Source organism: Saimiri boliviensis, chromosome 11 (genome assembly GCF_048565385.1).
Source record: "Saimiri boliviensis isolate mSaiBol1 chromosome 11, mSaiBol1.pri, whole genome shotgun sequence".
Lineage (NCBI taxonomy): Eukaryota > Metazoa > Chordata > Mammalia > Primates > Cebidae > Saimiri > Saimiri boliviensis.
In genome coordinates, this window is record NC_133459.1 from 80,982,412 (window position 1) to 81,002,389 (window position 19,978).

Here is a 19,978-nt window from a genome sequence, read left to right on the forward strand (position 1 = left end):
TTGGATTTTGTCATAGGAGGATTTTTCCCTGTGTTCTTTCTCCAGTCTCAATTTTTAACAGTCCTTATATGCTTATGCCATTGAAGGAGTATCTCTTTATACCATTGTTCTGTCTTAATTATTATTTTGCACATGGTTCATGGTGTGATGGGTGAAGTGGGTGGTTTTCTAGTCTCCTGACCCAGCCTCATACTTAGGTAATTCCTGTGTGTCTAGATCTTCAGAATGGAGCTCTCTCAGTGTTCCTGCCCATCCTCATGGTAGCCAAATTGTTCCCTTATTTCCGTAGGAGATTAGGGGGACTTGGGTGGGAGAGACTACTGTATATTTCTCCCTGTGCATTGTGTCATCGCAAAATCCTGAGTCTTAGCAGTCTTTTTTCCTTTCTCCTGGAGAATATAGATTTTGTTTTAAGTCCTCCTTTGGTTCCAATATACTCATGCCTATTTCTATTGACAGGGGTTTTCTTAGCACTTCTGCATAGTTTATTTAAAGTTTCTATCTGATAATGATGTCTGAATCATCTATAAATCTGGTTTTCCTGGCTACTTTATACCTTGACAGTGGGTTGCTTCTCTCTCTGAGCAGTAAAAAGCACTGCTATTGCTTATAACTCAATACAAACTTTCTAGTTGGGATAGGCAGATTTTGGTTCTATTCCTTCCTCCTTTCCTTTTCCTGGGACTGGAAGTACGTGGGGTTTTAACCCCTCTTCCAGCAGCAAACTACTTTGCTTTTACTTTCTCCCATGGGCAGTAGTTACTTGCCTGGGTGCTAGGAGAAGAAGGAGTTACCCACCCCTTTCCTGGAAACAGATGACTTTTACTTCATTCGAGAGAAATATGAAGATGCACCATTGAGGTTGTTCACTTAGTTTTCCTCCCTGTTCCTGGATACTTTTTATGGGCACAAGTGGGCCTGTAAATTTAAAAACTACTTAGAAAGTATAGACTTCACACATATCTGAACTCCTGGGGATTCTACTCTGTCATATTAACTTATACTTGGCCTTTTAAAATGTATTAAAATTTTGGCTATTTTCTTCTTACTGGCTGTAATTGACAGTCACCTCTCTTTCATAATCTTCCCAAGGTGAAATGGTTTATTTGTCTAATCTCTCTTTAGAGGGAGTTTCTTAGCCTTTGAAAATAAGATTCTGTGATTAGATGTCTCATCTCTTTAAAAGGAGTAATGTTTTCATAGATTTTGTTGTTATTTTTGTTGGTAGAGTAAAATGACATTCTCTGGCAGCTTTCTACATTTTAAGCAATAAGGGAGCCAACCAATATCATTTTATATGAGAAATCTGAGACTTGGAGAGGCCAAATAACTTGTCCTATATCATAATCTAATACATGTTATAGCCAAAATTTAAGCTCTGGTTTCTTTCAAATAAAAAGCCTATTGTCTTAAACATCATACTGCAATAGATCTTGTGTAATCTTTTCATCAAAAGAACATATTTGAGGTGTCTAGTTAATTCTAGTCAGATCCAACTTTTTTCCTTTTTATTCCAAAGAAGCACTGCAAGCAATGTTAAAATTGTTCAATGAGTCAATACATTTTCTATAGTAAGAGCATCTAGAGTACAAGATTTTTTTTTTTCTTCAAGTGAGTATGCCTAGAAAATTTCAGCCCTTCTCAGAGACCTCAGCTGTTTTGGAAAGTAAATGCTCAGAACTTTTGCCATTATTAAATAGGGTTGGATAATTCTAAAAATTTCGACTAGCTGCTGCCTTGTAAAACCGCACAGGCAAGCCTAATGAGAACATCATGTGATCACAGGAGCTTGGGCATCAAATTGGGAAAGACAATGGAGGGGCAACATTGATGGGATGGCACAACAGAAAGTAGCTTAGTGGGAACTAATATTGTTACCAAAGTATCAAAATCAAAGACAGAAGCAAAGCACAAAGAACCAGGACAAGGAAAGATGACAGAATTGGGCTTTTGAAAGAGGTGGAAAAGTGATTTGGAAGACATCTATAAATGTAAAATAAATCCTTGGTAGTCACCTGCAGAAGCCATCCTGGTAGTTAGGAACCTGTGAAAGTCTGATATGCAGCCAGATCGCCCACACACCTTAGCCAGACATGTATTTATACAGTAAATTCTCCCTCATAAACCACTTTCTCATATTATCTTATTTGAAATTCATGGCAATCCTATGTAGCAGGGACAGAAGGTATTGTTAGTTCCATTTTGCAGATGGAAACCCTGAAACAGAATGTTCATAATTCATCATACTTTCCAACCATACCTGCACTCATAGATCATGACACAAACAACGATGCTATTTTTCCATCAGTCTGATCATGCATATTTATGCCTGTATATTTACTTCCAAGGTGTCTACAGAGTTGCACACACTCTCTGAATGTTGCTAAGATATATATAAATGTGGTTACTTTTAAAAACCACAAGAAATCCATTAATGATTCATTCTATTTAACAAAGTACAATATGATAAAAGGGAAGAAATTTAAAAGGGAAGAATTCTCTCCAAAGTTCAAGTAACAAATTTTCATGTGATGTTGGGAAAAGCAAAATGTTTTACAGCTTTTAGAGGCATAAATCAAAACCTTCCACCAACACTTACAACCATTTTGAGGTTTTATTAAAGTAAAAAATTATCTGCAAATTCATTACTTGGATGGTGAATAGGACTGGAAAGAAAGGAAAGGCCTGCATGTGATAAGTGGAAGGCATTGATGAATATTTGGAACATTCTTTTCTTAAGCCCCTCTATAAAGTATTTTCCTACATCATCTTTAAACTGCACAGATGGGTTTATGAATCTGGCTTCCTCACTATAGTAGGATGTTCTTAAAGGCAGAGACTGGACAGATTCACTTTTTGTATTCTAAGTGTCCAGCAGAGTTCCTAGATGCAGTAAATGTTCAATACTATTTAGTGAATAAAAGAATGGTGCCATCACCAAAACAAACATCTACACACACATGTACATATACTCATATAATAGTAGCACCCATACAATTCCATGTATGTGTACAATTTCATATATACCTAATCTATATGTATGCATATGCACACATATTTTCATATATATAATGGGCTATATATCATTATATATAATACGGAGTCATACAAGTGTTGTTACTATGTGAGTATGTGTGTGTGTACTCATACAAAATATGTTTTATACACATATGTGTATATATATACATACTGTACACATATATAGTCATATTTGAATTTTTCACGTTTTAATCTCAAATAAGCTTTAGTGAAAGTGAGTTATAACAGTGAGAATAACTGATTTTAGTCTTGACTTATGAGAATCTCAATTAAAAATCTAAGTCTGATGTATAGCATGTCAAATATATATATGTTTATATAATACAAATTATTTTGGAAGTCCCTGATACTTTCCATTACCTGATCACAATTACAGGTAATTCAAAGTTATTATACACTAATCACAAAGCTGTACATTCCTGATGCCACAAGACCTCCAACCCACTAGTCAGCTAAAACCACTTTCTGATATAATCTGCACTATGACCCCGGTGGCTGTCAGCTCTTTCCCGCTTTCCTGCTTCCCTGGAGCTTGACAGGGCCCCAGTGATGGCCCCTATGCCATCTTATGTAGTCCAAAGCTTTACTGTGGTCTTGTTCTGATTCACAGGGGAGTGCTGAACAAAGTCTGTCTGGAATAAACTGGATGCATGCAGGAAAACTTCTTTCCTGCTCATTCATTTACTTCCTCATTCTCAAATATTGAGCATCTGCAACGTTACAGATACTGCACTAAACTTTGGAATCACAAAAGCAAATGAAGCACAATCCCTGTCTAACTGCTGCTGAGGTTTCCACCGTGTCATTTTCTTTCTTCCTTTTTTTTTTTTTTTTTTTGAGACGGAGTCTTGTTCTGCTGCCCAGGCTGGAGTGCAGTGGCGCCATCTCAGCTCTCTGCTACCTCCACCTCCCGGGTTCAAGCGATTATCCTGCCTCAGACTCCTGAGTACCTGGGACTACAGGCCCGCACCACCATGCCCAGCTAATTTTTGTATTTTTAGTAGAGATAGGGTTTCACCATGTTGGCCAGGATGGTCTCAATTTCTTGACCTTGGGATCTGCCAGCCTTGGCCTCCCAAAGTGCTGGGATTACAGGAGTGAGCCTCTGTACCTGGCCATGACATTTTCTTAAACGCCAACTATATAGAGTGTTTTCAGAGTGGGATTGTACACGTTCCAAAAAAAATGTATGATGACATGTAACCCAAGTGATTTTGTTTAATAATTTTGACCACCAAAAATCCACTTTGAAAAATGAAGCAGGTACAAATATACAACACTTAATGAAAGAGAAAAAAATAAGTGCATACAATGTTTTAAAGAAGTATTTCATCCTTTGAAGAATACTGAGAAATCTGAGTTCAAAGGTGATGTGAGCATGCTTCAATCATGACTATATATAACAGAATCTGTACTCAGCTTAGTATTGGCTACAGAAGTTTTCTTCCCCTCATTTAAGCTAAGACCAGAACTCCAAGGCTGAGGTTTGACACAGGTATACCATAAATGAAGTGTTAATGAGATGGAAATTCTCCAAGTTGCTTTTGAGTCTCACTGTATATCAATGCAGACCTGCCTAAAATATATAAGAGCTGAGAATCCTTTTGAAATGATTCCAACTCTTGAGTCTGAAAACTGAGCTGGGAATTCCTTTGTAACAGTCTTGCGGGTTATTTTGGCACTTTGGTTTAAAATCCTAGCTGGACCCCATCTGAAGTTCTAAAGCCTATAAAATAAGAATGAATGGACAATGTAAATAAGCCAAATTTCAGAAATTTCAGATCCTACTTGGCTGAATGTTTCTGTTAATCTACCTTGTCTATGCTGGTAGAACTGCCATTTTCTCATAACTCCTTTGTAAATAAGAAATTTTTCATCAGGCAGGGGATCTTTCTCTTCAAAGGCTGTGATGCAATGTACTATATTAAAATTAAATTATTTGGATGTGTTTTGCCAAATTCTGATAAAACTATGATATAAAGCATATTATCCTTAATCAAAGGTTACTTTTATTTGCAGATTTTAAGGGCAACAAAAATTTTTATTTGACTGGTTCCACAAGTCCTAGTTTAGCATACTTGTACATTTTTATTGTATCCTGGGATCAGGCATAAATCAACTGATTTCCCACAGACAAATAAAAGTGGTGGAGTAATATAGTTCCTGGAATTTAACACTTGACGGTCAGGAGGTCACATATGTTAAGTTGCTTATTTATGTGCCTCTTAAAGTTTAAGTCTTTGGGCAGGAGACATAAAGCAATGTGACTTACTATATCAATGAAGAATGTATTGTTCTTTCTCTTTGTGTTGCTAAAATAACAGGGTTGGAACAGCAGCTCACACAAGAATGTCATCAGAAACATCAGCCATTTCTTCAAATGTGCTTGCTTTATAATTCTCTTTATTATTACAATTATCAGTTTTAAACAATGAGATTTATTAAACATTTTTTAAGTGGTGAAGAGATAATTAGTGTGTACCATTGACATATGAGCTGGCATCTCCCAGCCTAACTTTGCATTTTGGCCAATGTAGCCGGAATGGAGGTGATGCAGGAGCCCAGGTGCCTCCTCCTGCCCAAACTGATCTTACAGCCCACATGTTCCAGATGGTAAACTGGAGGGGTAGCCATTTCACCCACATTTAACTAAGACATGAGTTAAGTGATAGTTATTTTCACAGCTTTACATATAAAGGATTATGATGAGAACAAAGTTATGTATAAACAAAGTTCATTTATGCAACACAATTGTATTGAGTTCTAGCATGTAACTAGTACTAAACACTTCCTTACACATTATCCCCTTTTCACATGTTCACCCATTTAAAATTTGACAGCATTCTATAGGTTAGTATATTAAGGCTTAGAAAAGTTTTGACTTGCTGAAGACACATAGCTAGAAAAGAAATGAGTCAAGATTTGAATTTATACCTCCTAACTCAACATCTAGACTTTTCTTCTCTGGAGAGTGTGTTAGAAGCCTAAGCTGATCATATTTCATTAAACCTCTAGTCATTTTTAGCCCAAGACTCCAGTTTCTTCCTTTAGAAATATGTCTCTTTTCAGATGCACCTGGAATTGGTAGGTGAAGCACTGGCAGATTAATAAAGGAAATCACATCAGTGCTCTAAGAAGGGCAGGCCAAGAGTGGTGGCAGGAACTATAAAAGCAAGAAAACCCTTGCAGCTTTATCACAGTCCACACGCAGTTACTTAGCTCAGCATTTAAAGCCTTAAACCCTTGTCCCTTACCTGGTGGCTTCACTGACTCCACAACAAGGAAGGAAGCTGGAGTGGTGGCTCCCACCTGCAATCCCAGCACTTTGGGAGGCCGAGGCGGGCGGATTACCTGAGGTCAGGAGTTCAAGACCAGCCTGGCCCATATGGTGAAACTCCATCCCTACTAAAAATACAAAAATTAGCCAGGCATGGTGGCACATGCCTATAATTACAGCTATTCAGGCGGCTGAGGCAGGTCATTTGAACCTGGGAGACAGAGGTTGCAGTGAGCTGAGATTATGTCACAGCACTCCAGCCTGGGGCAATAGAGTGAGACTGTCTCAAAAAAAAAAAAAAAAAAAAAAAAAAAAAAAAAAAAAAAAAAGGCAAGGCCAGGCACAGTGTAATCCCAGTACTTTGGAAGGCTGAGGCAGGGAGATGGCCTGAGGTCAGGAGTTTAAGACCAGCCTGGGAAACACGGTGAAACTCCATCTCTACTAATAATACAAAAATTAGTCAAGCGGGGTGGCAGCTGCCTATATTCCCAGCTACTCGGGAGGCTGAGGTAGAATAATCACTTGAACCCGGGAGGCGGAGGTTGCAGTCAGCCGAGGTCACATCATTGCACTCCATCCTGGGGCAACAAGAAAAAAAACTACATTTAAAAAAATAAATAAACAAAAAAGGAAGAAGGTAGAAGGAGGAGTTTTCGTTTCTCCATATTAAGGAGGCTAGCTTCATTGCCAGGACTTTCCTGGAGGCAAACCGAAAAATGAAGCTCTTTCTGTTTTTCTATGCAAAGAGCAATGCTGAACTTTCCCAGACCTGGCATAATGCAGTCACATGTCTTGTTTTTGCATTCAGAATACTGTCTTTTCATAGTCCTTCAGACTATGTTAAGGAGGTTTCACTATCTATCACAAACCATGGTTTAAATTTCAAAGCATTAGATAAAAATGACCTTACACTGCATTTGTAGATGTCACTCTCAAGCCATCCCAATGTAGTTTCCATGGGAACTAATATACATCAAAGGAGAAGGAGAGAGAAAGAGAGAGTGTAAGATCAAATTTTTAGTTGCTGCCTCCTCTTTCTTTGGGAAAACCAAAATGAGTCCCATGTTAAATGCTGATGAAATTAGATACTGAATCTTATCTTCTACGTGAATGTAGCTTTTTTTTTTTTTCCTTCTAAGAAAGAGTACTGCCTACATGGTCATGCAAAATTTTTCCAAAGAGTCCACCCATATAATTTATAAGTTGTATTTACATCCTTAGAAGGCGCATGTGCTTATTTAGGAGGAGTGTCAACATCATCCATTATTACTGTTGTTTTGAAGTTGCTTTCAGAATTATTATGATTACACAGATTAAAACTTGTTGAGAATCCACTCTATGACAACCAGGAGTGAAAGTGGTTCATGAACGAGTTTGTAGTCACATAAGAACACATTTCATTATTGTGTTCTGTTGGTATAGCGCCTTTCATAGTCATATGCCAGACAGTGTAACGTGAATAGTTGTCATTATCTTCCCATCCAAAAAGAAAAGTTACCAAACAGCATTGTTAAAAAGAGCATGTTACAGCTATTATTCTTAAATCTAATACCACATATCAAGGCCAACTTTAGCTACTTCCGTCTCATAGGACTCACCTGGGTTATAAAATACATTCAATACTTTAATCAGGGGATGGTTGGAGAGAGGCAATGATATATTATATTCTCGATTATGATTGAGAATGGTGACATAAAACGTGTTTGCAGCCTATAGACAATTAATTAGAAAAACAGTTGATCACATGGCTTAAAATAACAATTTCAAAACTCAAAATAAATTTTTAAAAAAGATAAACAATAGTATTACATGTCTTAATATATAATTATAAATAGTTATTAGATATAATAAACATTGTAACTACTATTGTATTATATATAATAATATAGAGTATACAGTATTATATTTGTAATATAATATGTATATTAATTATATTTATATTACATATTTATGTATAAATATATTATATATTATAATAAATAAATGTAATAACTATTATATTTATACTTATAATAGTAGCTATAAAGAAAATATGACAAATATTAGCCATTTAATTTGTATTAGTCACTACCCCATGGATTGTTCTTTTATCTAATACATTTAATTCTAATAACTCTGTTAATTAGGAATTCATGTTCCCATCCAGCAGATTAAGACACCAAAGCACAGGAAGGTCAAATAAAGGACTGAAAAAAATCTCATAACTTCTAAATGAATTGGGCAGTTTCCAAAATCTGCCTTCTTAGCTATTATGCTATAAATATCTGAACAAATTATTTATATTGACAAATAACTATCACGTTTCTAGAACTTATGAAGATCATGATGAAGAAAAAACTATTTGCAACATTAATTACCAAATCATTTATTCTTTTCTGGAATCATTCATTCAATATCATTTATTTGCAGATAGTAGGTACCAGGCATTGGGAAATTCAGAATGAATAAGAAAATGGAATAAACAAAGGGTTATGAAAAAACCTCACATGGGTTATTCATTTTAAAAAAGAATAGCACTTAGGTGAAAAGAAGCAAAAAAAATACACAAGGCCTTGAACATTCTAACATAGTGAGGAAGTCACACCCAGCCAGGTCCATGAGAGTGGATGACAGGACACGCTGGAAAGGAACATGGGAAGTACCTGAAAAGCAATTCTAAAGGTTTCATCTAAAAGAAATGGCGATGTGGCAGATGTTTTTAAAATTCAAGTGTAAATAATCTGATAAGGATTTTAGAAAGCTGACTGGATGGTCTAAAGAGGGTGGATTAGAGAAAGAAAATAATGGGTGGCAGGGAGATCTATGAGGGTTTTTGTGATGGTCTGAATGGTGTCCTCCCTGGAGATATGTTGAAGCCCTAACTTTTGGTACCTGTGAATGTGGCGTCATTTGGAAATAGGATCTTTGCAGATGTAATCTCTCATTAAGATGGGTTCATTAAGGTGGGCCCTAATTAAATGTGACTCCTTTCCTTATTAAAAAAAGGGAAAAAAGAGAAACAGGGAGAAGAATACCACATAACAATGAAGGTAGAAACTGGGGTTACATAGCTACAAGCCAGGGAATGAAAGGTTTGCCACCAACACCACTGCTAATAGAGAGGCACAGAACAGATCCTCCCACAGAACCTTTAGAGGAGAAAGTATGGCCCTGTCAACACCTTTTCTGAGTTCTAGCCTCCAGAACCGTGACAGAATAAATTTCAACTTACAGTTCTTTTTACATGACAGTCCAAGGAAACTAATACAAGTATTAGTGGGATACTTCTTCATCAAATAGCACTTGAATTAAGGCAGTGGCAGTAAAAGTGGAGAGGAGGAGGTATGTGGTAGACCAGGGCTATATTTTCTAAAGGACAAAGGAAGCAATGAGTCATAGACACAGAATGATGGAGCCACAAGGAATGCCCTAAATGGTAACAGGATACATGCTTGAGTGTTAATGGGCCCCATTTCCACAAGCCTCCAAATCTCCTTCTGCTTCCCAATCAGGGATGGGAGGATTGGGTAAGAAGAAAGGCCCTTTGAGAGCACAGATCTCTCCACCAGCCAGTCTAGTCCTAAGAGTTCTGAAGGCCAATCTTGGAGGTGGTTTAGGAGGGAAAATGCAGGACCCAGAATTTCAGTTGCCAAGCCAGAGAGCAGGGGACCCAGGAATGAAGATTGGCATTCATTTTATTTTTCCATCTTCTGATATAATCCTCACATTTTAACAGCATGTAAAAGAATGTATTAGAAGTGAGAAACCAGAAACAGTAAGTCTAACCTAGTCATTCTATAATTGGGAGGTAATAAAAAAAAGCGGGAAATGGGAAAGTTGCTCAAATGCAAGGCCAGCGAATCAGAGAGAAAAGACTCAAAGCAGCAGAACAAAGCTTCAATAAAGAGATATTGTGACTTGGAGAGATGGCCTTTTGTCCTTTGTTCTATTACTGGTCAGAGGATGGGGAGCACACCTGAGCCTGAGACAACAGCTCTGCGAAGTGCCCTTGAGAGGGCACGGTGGGGTCAGCACCAAAGCCAGACCACTAAAGAGAAAAAGAAAGAAAGAGAGGATTGCAGAGGAGAAATGAGAATGGCAGAAAAAATAATTTTTTAAACCAAAAGGAATCAGAGAAGAGCAGAAGTGCCTCCAGGATAAAGCGTAGCAGGCAGTTAGGGAAAAAGGGCTGTTAGCTACTTTGAAGTTCTGACTACATTAGAAGCCCTCACAAGACAGTCGTTGCTTGCACGAGGAGGTAGAGAACTTTTCCTGTCTATTGTTCTTCTGAATTATAAATCACTGACCTCTTTATGATTTCTAAAGGGAAAATGACTTCAAGCTTCTTAGAGTTCCCCTAAGGCATTCTCTATACTCCATAGAATATGGGAAGCCCTGGGTTTGTCTTTGTGCATTTCATCTGCAGTGACCTAAAGTCTTCATAACCCTCTTCCTTTTTCTACTTATCAAGGGGTGGTTGGCAATAAGGATGGGTGGAAGAGAAAGAAACCCAGAATTTAGGAAGAGAGCATTTAAACCATTGGACTCTATGTTCTGTGGCACTGAAGACTGACAACATTCTAAAGGTAAATGTAACCATGGATCGTTTTGGGATTCTCAGGTATTTTGTACAATCTATTTTATTTCTCTAAACAGGGAGACTATAAAGCTGTGTTGAAATTAATTCATTCAACAAACAGGTGATAAGTGCTCATCATAACAACCACATCATAACAGCTAACCTGTTGAATGATTATCACACATCAACTACTATACTGAGTGCTTTGCATGGTTTATGTCATTTAAATATCACAAATAATACTATGAAATAGGTGCTCTTGTTATGTCCATTGACAGATGAAGAAACTGAGGCCCAAGTCCCATACCTAGAATATGGCAGAGCCAAGTTAGAACTCAGGTAATACTACTCAGAAGGCCATGCACTAAACCTCTTTATAACATATCCTTGTATTATATCTGCATTAGGCATAGAAGATTCAAGGGTTACAGGGTTTCACAGAAAGGAAGGGTTGATGAGGGTTAGTTAGGACAAGCTTTAGCCAAAAGTGATACATGATCTTAGCCTTGAAGAACAGGCAGATTTGAGTCAGTAGAGAGTGAAATAAAGGGCTCCCAGGGAAAGCACGGAAGTGTAGTCTGAAGTCAGCATAAGACAAAGGCATTGTCTTTGAGGAGACAATTTTGACCAGAATGGTGGCCCTACGAGCAGTAAAAGAAGTCTGAGAAATCTGAGATAGTTACTGGGGAGAAGTGCCTGACATGTTGGAAAATAGAAAATCATGGTAGTTTTCTCAGTCTAACCAAAGTGTTGAAGGTAACAGCAGTGGTACACTGGACAAAATACACCTAACAGAAAGCCTGGAACCCAAGGATTTCAGCTAGGGTTTGTAGAAAGATGGAACCATATGAAATGTGTTCTAAAGGAAAAGTGATAGGATTTATTCTCTGTGACATATTGAAATAAAGTATATGAATTGATTATACCAATAGTAACTAACTTTATTGAGCATATATTATGTCCTATAGTGGTTTACATGTAATCATGGATTAATTCTTATAATAGCACCATGATTCAGAATTAAACTAAGTCCTGTTCTAATCCTAGGATTTCTTTAGTTACCTATTGAAGATAACGAGAACACTAATTCTTTAAATAATGTTGCATTATGGGGGAATTATGATACCATTGACAGGAGTGAAATAGTTTGGAAGTTTAGGAGCAGAAAATGACAATTCTTACTGAAGGCAAGTAAATCATTCAGGGGCAGTGTAACTCACTGGATAATAACTATTGTTATTATTATTTGTTTTGCTTTGACTGTGAATCAAGATCTCTCGCAGATACCAAAATCTGTGGTTGCTCAAGTCCGTGATGTAAATTAGCCTGCCTTGACTACCCTTCTCTTTATAATTATAATAATTATTATTACAGCTAATTACTGCATGCTTATTATGTACCAATGTTCTAAACATTTCACATGCCATAGCTCTGTTAAGATAGTAATAATTATAGTGTTCACTATTACAATAGTAAGAATTTGTATTTACAGTGCTGATAGTGTTCCAGACACTGATATATTTTTAAATAGATTAACTCATTTAATTACAAAAACCACATGAAGTAGATATTAATATTTTACCTTCACTTTACAGTTGAGGACACTCTGGTCCAGAAAATTTAAGTAGCTTAACCAAGATCACAAAACCAGTGATTGGCAGAGTCAAGAGTGAGCCCAGACTCTCTGGCTGTAGATTCTATTCTCTTAACAACTCATCTACAAGATCACGAGCTTTGGGGTCAGGCAGGTCCGGATTGCAATCCCAACCTTGTTAACTTACTACTAGTGAGACCTTGAGTATGCTCCTTTTGTGTGTCTGAGTCTCAGTTTTCCCATAAGCAAACTTAAAGATAACAATAGTACTTTTCATGCAATAATTCCTATGAAGATTAAGCTCTGTTACCCTTCTCTGTGCTTATCACAGTGCTTCAAAACAGAAAGTCTTCAATGTGTGTTTTACTAATGAATAAATGAATAAAGCACTTATTATCCATGATGTGCAATTAACATTTTATTGTATGCTACTTTGTATTATTTAACTTTTCTGTGCATGTACTTTTCTTGTCAATCCAGCTAGGCTTTATGCATCCTAGGAGTAAGCCACATGCTTTTTACTTTAATATGTACCCTAGTTATCCAAACTTGAGCTAAGTGCACGTAGAAAGCTTCTCAATAACAATGATTCCTATGAATGAAGCATTCACTATGGCGCAGACATTGTGTTAAGCATTTAGTCTTCACAGCAATCCTAGATAGTAAGTACTAATGTTAATTCCAATTTACAGAATAGGAAAGTATGCCTTAGTGAGCTAGTGATTTTCCAATAGTCACACAATTAGTCCATACAGAGTCAGGGATTAGACTGAGCCCTACTTATCTATAGAAGTCCTGGGCTTAGCCACCATGCAATACTACATTATTAAAGCCCTGATTGTGGGTAATTAAGATGTCAGGGCCCATTATCACCTGCCTTTGGAAGGAAATTTCCTGCATCTGAAGTTCTTGTCTATTTGGCCCACTTGGCTCAACCACCTAGTTCACAGCTTTTCTGTGGATTTCTCCTCTTATCACTTCCTCAACAGGCAAAACCCACATAACCAAGTCAGGGATGCCACAAACAGTGGCTGATGCTGTGGCTGGCCTGTGGAGCACAGAGGCTGGGACACTCATGAGCCCCCTCTGTCATCTTAGTATATTATGGCTTCAGCATTCTCTTTGCTTAACAACCTCTGGCTGATCCACTGTGAAAATTGTATGCAATAGTTTTCAACATTTCTAATTTCATACCTGTGGTGAAGTAACCTTGTGGCTGGTCGAAGAGAGCATCTTTAAAGCTCACAGTGGAAAAAGCATTGGCTCTTAACCTTCTGCAGAACTGTTTTTAATACTTCCTGCAAGCTGTTACTGGAGTCTTTATTTAGGCTGTATTTCTTCATTTCCGCATCTATGTTTAGCAGTTATATAAAGGAGTGAGATGGGTTTAATGGCCTCAAGTGGCAAAGCAGTGACATGTGGGCCTCCCTGGAGCAACAAAAGGTCAAAAGACTATGGAGGAGACTTCCTGTTTCCCGGTGACTAGGAGTCAAATTTCTTTTATCTGTCCGAGTCAAGGGGAAATGATGTTCCTTTGAAAGTCTCATCTTGCAGGTAGGGTATAACAGAATAGGGAGGTGGAGAAAGTTCCTTAAAGGGCCATGCAGATAATAGCATCTCTTGGTTGGTTTTATTGTGGGTTATACAGACTTACATTCCCTTTCCAGAGAAGGGAGGGTTTTAATTAAAACTAAATTGATATCCACTAGGTCTGGGCATGTACATAACCTCGAAACTGTGGACTTCTCAAGGCCTCTGTATTCAGCATCTCAAGAAGTCCTACGGGTGCCAATTGATCCATCTTGGAAGCACTCCCCTCTGCTCGCTTGGGACTTGCCTTTCTGCCCTGCTTCCTTAGCACATTCACCAGGCTAAGTATGAGCCCCAAGTAAGGAGCCCTGGTCTGATTCCAGCTTATTTCTCTTGTTGACTCTGTGATTTCAATAAGATATTTGACTTTACAAGCTCTGTGTCTTCATCTGAAGAGGGAGTTGATAATGAAAATACCAACCTTATGAATTTATTGTGCAGAGTAGAAGGACTAAGTACATAAAATGCTTTGTATAGTCATTATCTAACCTCAAAATTTAGGTTCACATACCTGATGCACAGTAAGCCAAACACTGACATATCAGCACTTAGGAGCAGAGAAAGGTTTATTCAATTCGGCCAAAGTGAGAGGGCAGGAAAGACAGTCTCTCAAGTCCACCCTTCCTTTAAACCTAATCGGGGGCTTTTATGAGTCAGGTAGGTATGCAGGAGAGGAGATGGGACACGTTGAATATCAAAGCATCAAAGCTGTTTATATCTCTTTGCCTGATCAAACTTCTGGATGCCATTAAGGAGGTTTGTGTGACCTAAGGTTCATTCTTCTTTGTTTAAAAAAAAAAAAAAAAAAAGTGTCTTAATCTTGTAGGCCAGGGGTATAAGGATATGAAGTTAATTAAATACCAGTGACTACCTTCTACCAAAATGACTGCATGCAAGCAAGCCTGCAGGGAGGCAGATGAAGACAGAGAAAAAAGAAAATTTAGTAAAACAAACATCTTATGATTCTTACAATAAAGACTCAGTTACATAACAACATTGTGCACACTAAAATCCCAATGAATGGGTGCTGTTAGTACAGGCAGCTGGTGTATTTTTCCCTAGACCAATCAATCTTGCATTTCTGTTTCAAGGCAGCCTGCACAAATTCTCTGAAGAAATTCTCAGCTTATTCATAGTAGAATCAAATAATCAGGTAAGAGGAAAATTTATTCATAAATTCTTAATCAAAGCTTCCTCTATGCCCACTCTGAAGCCGTATAAGCACTAAAACCACCTTACTTTTACCATTTATTAAATGGGACCAAAAACTCAATACTTGTACAGTTGTAGTATACAAGTAAATCATCTTCTAAATCCAATTCTCTCTCCTTCTCTTCTCCTTTCATAAATCCACCTCTCTACATATAACAACAAAACTTCCTTTTGATTCTGGCCCACAACCTCCTGTGTATACCTCGTTTGTAGAGAAACTCATCTAAAGTCAACCAGCAAACGATGAGCCCTCCAACTCGGATAGCCTGTCACCAGCCGTAAGCTGCCAGGCTTCCTGTGAGTCTCTGTCATTGGTGAGGTGTAGAGACTTGTGACCATTTCGCATGGCTCTGTGTCGCTGAACCAGGTGGGGTGTGGGTGACAGGGGAGGAAGAAATGTGGGTCCTTTCCATATTACAGTTATTTTTGAGTATTGTCTTTAATTTGTAAAGTTTCCCATCTTAGTCTCTGCCCTAGTCTCTGAGCAGATCCCAGGCCACTGAGGAGAGTTCAGGTATGCCAGCATGTTTTGGTGTTTTTCGAATGCCAAAATAATACTTTGCCCTTTGAATTCATAGGTATTCTAATTATCATCCAGTTTTGGTACTGACCCCTCCTAAGGAGATAACAGTTGTCCCTTGGTATCCTTGAGGGCTTGGTTCCAGGACCTCCACTGGATACCAAAATCCATGGTTGCTCCAGTCCCTGACATAAAATGGTATAGTAATTGCATATGCACATTCTCCCCTTTCCTGTAAATCATCTCTAGATTACTTTTATTACCTAATACAATGTAAATTCTATGTAAATATTTGTTACACTGTATTGTTTAGGGAATAATAAGAAACAAAAAATGTACACATGTTCTTATAGATGCAAAATTTTTGAATATTTTCAGTCCATGGTTGTTTGAACATGCCATGGAGAACCAAGGGTTACAGAGGGCTGACTGTATTTAGAAAAATGAAAGAATATTCTTTGACCACAGTAGGAGGCTACTGGCACTTGGGGATAGGGACAAAAATGTTAAATACCTTGCAATAAGAACATTAATAAACAGTGAAAATCATCATGCCAATGCTTCCTTCATTGAGAAAATTGCAATTAATTATACTTTTTCTCTTTCCTGTTGGAGAAATTAACCACTCCTAGTATCTCAGAATCAGCATTCTTCAAACTCAAATTTGAGTCTTGACTACTAAACATCTATAACATTTAATTACTCACTTTCTCATTAAATACCTCATTTGATCTCCTAAAAGAATTACAAGCTTCTTATTATTTCCCTTACTAATGGAAAGAATAAAAGAGAAAACAAAGAGTACATACCCATATTCTAATACTGAGACTAGCACAATTCTACTACCTTATGCTGCTTCTATGACACTGGTTTTATAGCATGATCTGGATTGCTAAAAATGTTCAGGTTTGGGTCTTATAACAATAGAAAGAGAACTATGTAAAAAATACAGTAAGAATAAATGTAACTAAAACGTATTATAAAAATAAACACTGGAGTACCTAGATCATATATATAAAAGAGCCTTTGAAAAATGTTTAGGTGAAATTTTGTCTATATACCTATGTTGACATCTAAAAAATAACTTTCAATTCAAAACTCATTCCTTCTATATATTTTTCTCATATCTATTTTAATTAAAAGGCTTAACTTGAAGATTAAACTTTCATGTCCTCCTTATCTATTTGACCCTCTGGAATACTGCTGAGTAATGTGGCATTCACAAGAATACTATTGTGTCCACTTCCATGATTTAAAATATATTCTCAATAGCCAAAGTGTCCTCCTGACTCTTTGAAATTCAGCCATCCTATGTTTCAGATGGCCATTCACTCAGGTTTTTAAACCACTTTATAGACATCTCTTTATTCGCCTTTATTTTATAAATTGGGAAATAGATCAAATAGAAGTTAAGTCGCATATAGAGGTCAATGGCTGATTACTGGAAGACCCAGGGAAAGGTATCACCCTGGACTCACCTAGAGTTATCCCTCAGATAATTTAACATTTCTTCAGAAGATTGAGGTAGCCTCTGAATGTAGGAGGTAGACTAAAAGATTATTATTTTTTTTTTCATGAGGCTGCCTCAAGCAGATTCACGACTAATTCTGATTCAACTTGCATCTCCTGTCTCACTGCGACAGAATATCTATATTGAAATCAAGTTGACTGTTCATCTTTTCTTTCTGTTACATCTGCTAGGGATCAATAGAGATAAAAATATTTGGAGCTTTGTGTTCAATCTAAGTTCCTGTATGCAGTTGCTTGATATAATGATTTTGTAAGGAAGCAAGTAACCAAAGCATATTTGCAGTGTTTTTGATAAAGGACTGCTCTTTACTGGTGTCCTTCTCTCCACTACTAATTGACAAAACATCTTGAGGAAAATACCCATATATTTAAATTATTCTTAAAAGTTCTACTGGCACTAAAAAAAGAGCAGTGTTTTGACAAAGATTCATATAATCACTTGGCTTTTGCAATTCCAGCTTTATGACAAGAACTTTCTAGATCAAAAGTCTGCAAATGATGGTCTAGAACCAAATCCAACTGCTGTCTGTTTTTGTTAGTAAGGTTTAATTAGAATACAGTCTTGCTTGCTCATTTACATACTGTTTAGCCTGCTTTCATGCTACAATGGCACAGTTAAATAGCTGGGATAGAGATGATACGGCCTGCAAAGTCTAAAACATTTACAACTTAACTATTTACATAAAAATGTGTCTACAACTGTTCTACATTAAACGATATATCAGCCCTGGAAGATGTAAATAGTTACCTTGAGTATCTCATAGCATGTGTGAAGCGTAATATTCAAGATCCCATGCAAAACTTTCCAAAAGCCATTTCTTGAGACCACACACTATAAAGTCAGATCTATCAAGTTTTGAATTCTCTGAACAGAGCTTTCGAAATGTCAAACCAGTAAAGTAGATGATGACAATTTTGCTAAAAGATCACTCCACTTTCATCAGGGGAAACAAGCTAGTGGGAATATATTTCAGGACCTCAATTTTCCATACATTGCTCTAATTACTTGAGTACCATAGATAAATATCTCTGATTTAGTGTCTGCCAAGTCAAGATTTCTGAGTTTCTTGGCATAAGTTTGGTCGTACAGTATTACTTTGATTATGGCTTCTTATATCTGGCATAAATATATTACCTTTGTGCATATTCTTTTTAGATACAGTAAAAAAAAAGCATGACTCTTTCCTTTTTCTCTCCTTTTATTTTTGAAGCAGCTGTGAAGTCATAATTATGTTCATTTCCCACTGGTAACTGGCAAACCCTTTATTTTTGTGCATTTGGAACTCACCAAGAATAAATAAAGTCCATTCCCTCCTTGAGGAGTTATTCTGCAATTTCATCTAGGATTTAAAAGTTTGCCTATTCCTACAACATCTATTGTTATAGTCTTGTGTTTTTCACAAAGCAGACTTTACAAAATAAGGTAAGGGGAAAAATAGGAAAATGTCAAAAGTATATAAAAATACCATCTTTAAGAAAGATGAACAAATTTGCTAGCTCTTAAAAACTTATAATTATCACTGCTGGTAAATTGATATTACAGATTATCCAGTTCTGACACATAATTTTTTAACACAAAGAGGTTTTTTTATCATGTTAAATTGTGCTGTGCATTTAGAGACTTTTTATTTTATATTTACACATTAAAGAACTAAGGGCAGAAGTCTTGAAATATACAAGGATTTAGATAATGAATTACATCCTAAATTTAGAAATGATATCAGACAATACAGACGATTCATTGTAGAATTTGTAATTCCAGAAAGGCAAGTTTTGAGGACTTTTGTTTATAAATAAGCCAACTTTTCCTGGCTCAAATCTGGCTAAGTACCAGAAACATTAATGCACGTTTCTTCAGCTGCACACAGACCTTCAAAAAGTTCTGAAATGGGGTGTGTTATTTATGTTTTATGGGAAGATGTGTTTAATGTTTGTAAATCAATTTGGATAATAATGCTGCTTTAAAAGGAATGATAGATGTATTTGTCTTTTAATGTCCATTATAATAACAATTGCCAAGAGCCTATGAAAAATTCAACATTTACTTGTTGATTAGTCTGTTTTTGATTCACATATGCAATTAATTCTTCAATGAAGTTTGTTGGAGGCACTAGCCTCTCCTTAAAAGGCTACCCTGTTTGAAAATGTGAACAGACTATAGATTTGAGATTCTGGCTTCACATTTTGTCATGGGAAGCAACCTTGGATTTGGAATTTAATGGCTTCCTAGCTATCTGGCCTGTGAATAAATGCTTCTGAGGGGAGAGAGATGTTTGTCTGAAACTCTATTGTTTAAAGAGCTGGACTCTTTCTGTAACAGCAGGTATGAAGATCAGAAAGAAAGATTGGGAGCCCAAATGAAGGCATGAGTACTTTGTAAACATAGACCTCATGCCTCAGTCTGGGTGGATTGACGATAATTCTACAAAGAAAAATGTAGCAAAGGAAACTTGGGAATGAACCTAAAAGTCACAGTGTCTTAGTATAACTAAAATGAAAGTAAAGGGAGACTTTCAAAGCCCACTGCTTGTAAGATGGGCTTCTTTTTTGGACATTATTCCTTAAAGGATACCACACACAGAGGTGAACTCATGGAATTTGCATTCCATAATAGACAACTTTTTGACATTCATTTGAAGTTTCCTTCCAGGAAAAATG

At 36.9% G+C, this 19,978-nt stretch overlaps 1 long non-coding RNA gene across 1 annotated transcript; it reads left to right on the forward strand.

The window, feature by feature from the left end:
- Positions 1-10,265: 10,265 nt before the first annotated feature.
- LOC104652733 (uncharacterized) lies at positions 10,266-18,639 on the forward strand. The gene is made up of 2 exons (XR_746020.2): positions 10,266-10,887; positions 18,532-18,639. It is a non-coding gene; the product is annotated as an uncharacterized LOC104652733 (long non-coding RNA).
- Positions 18,640-19,978: the final 1,339 nt, after the last annotated feature.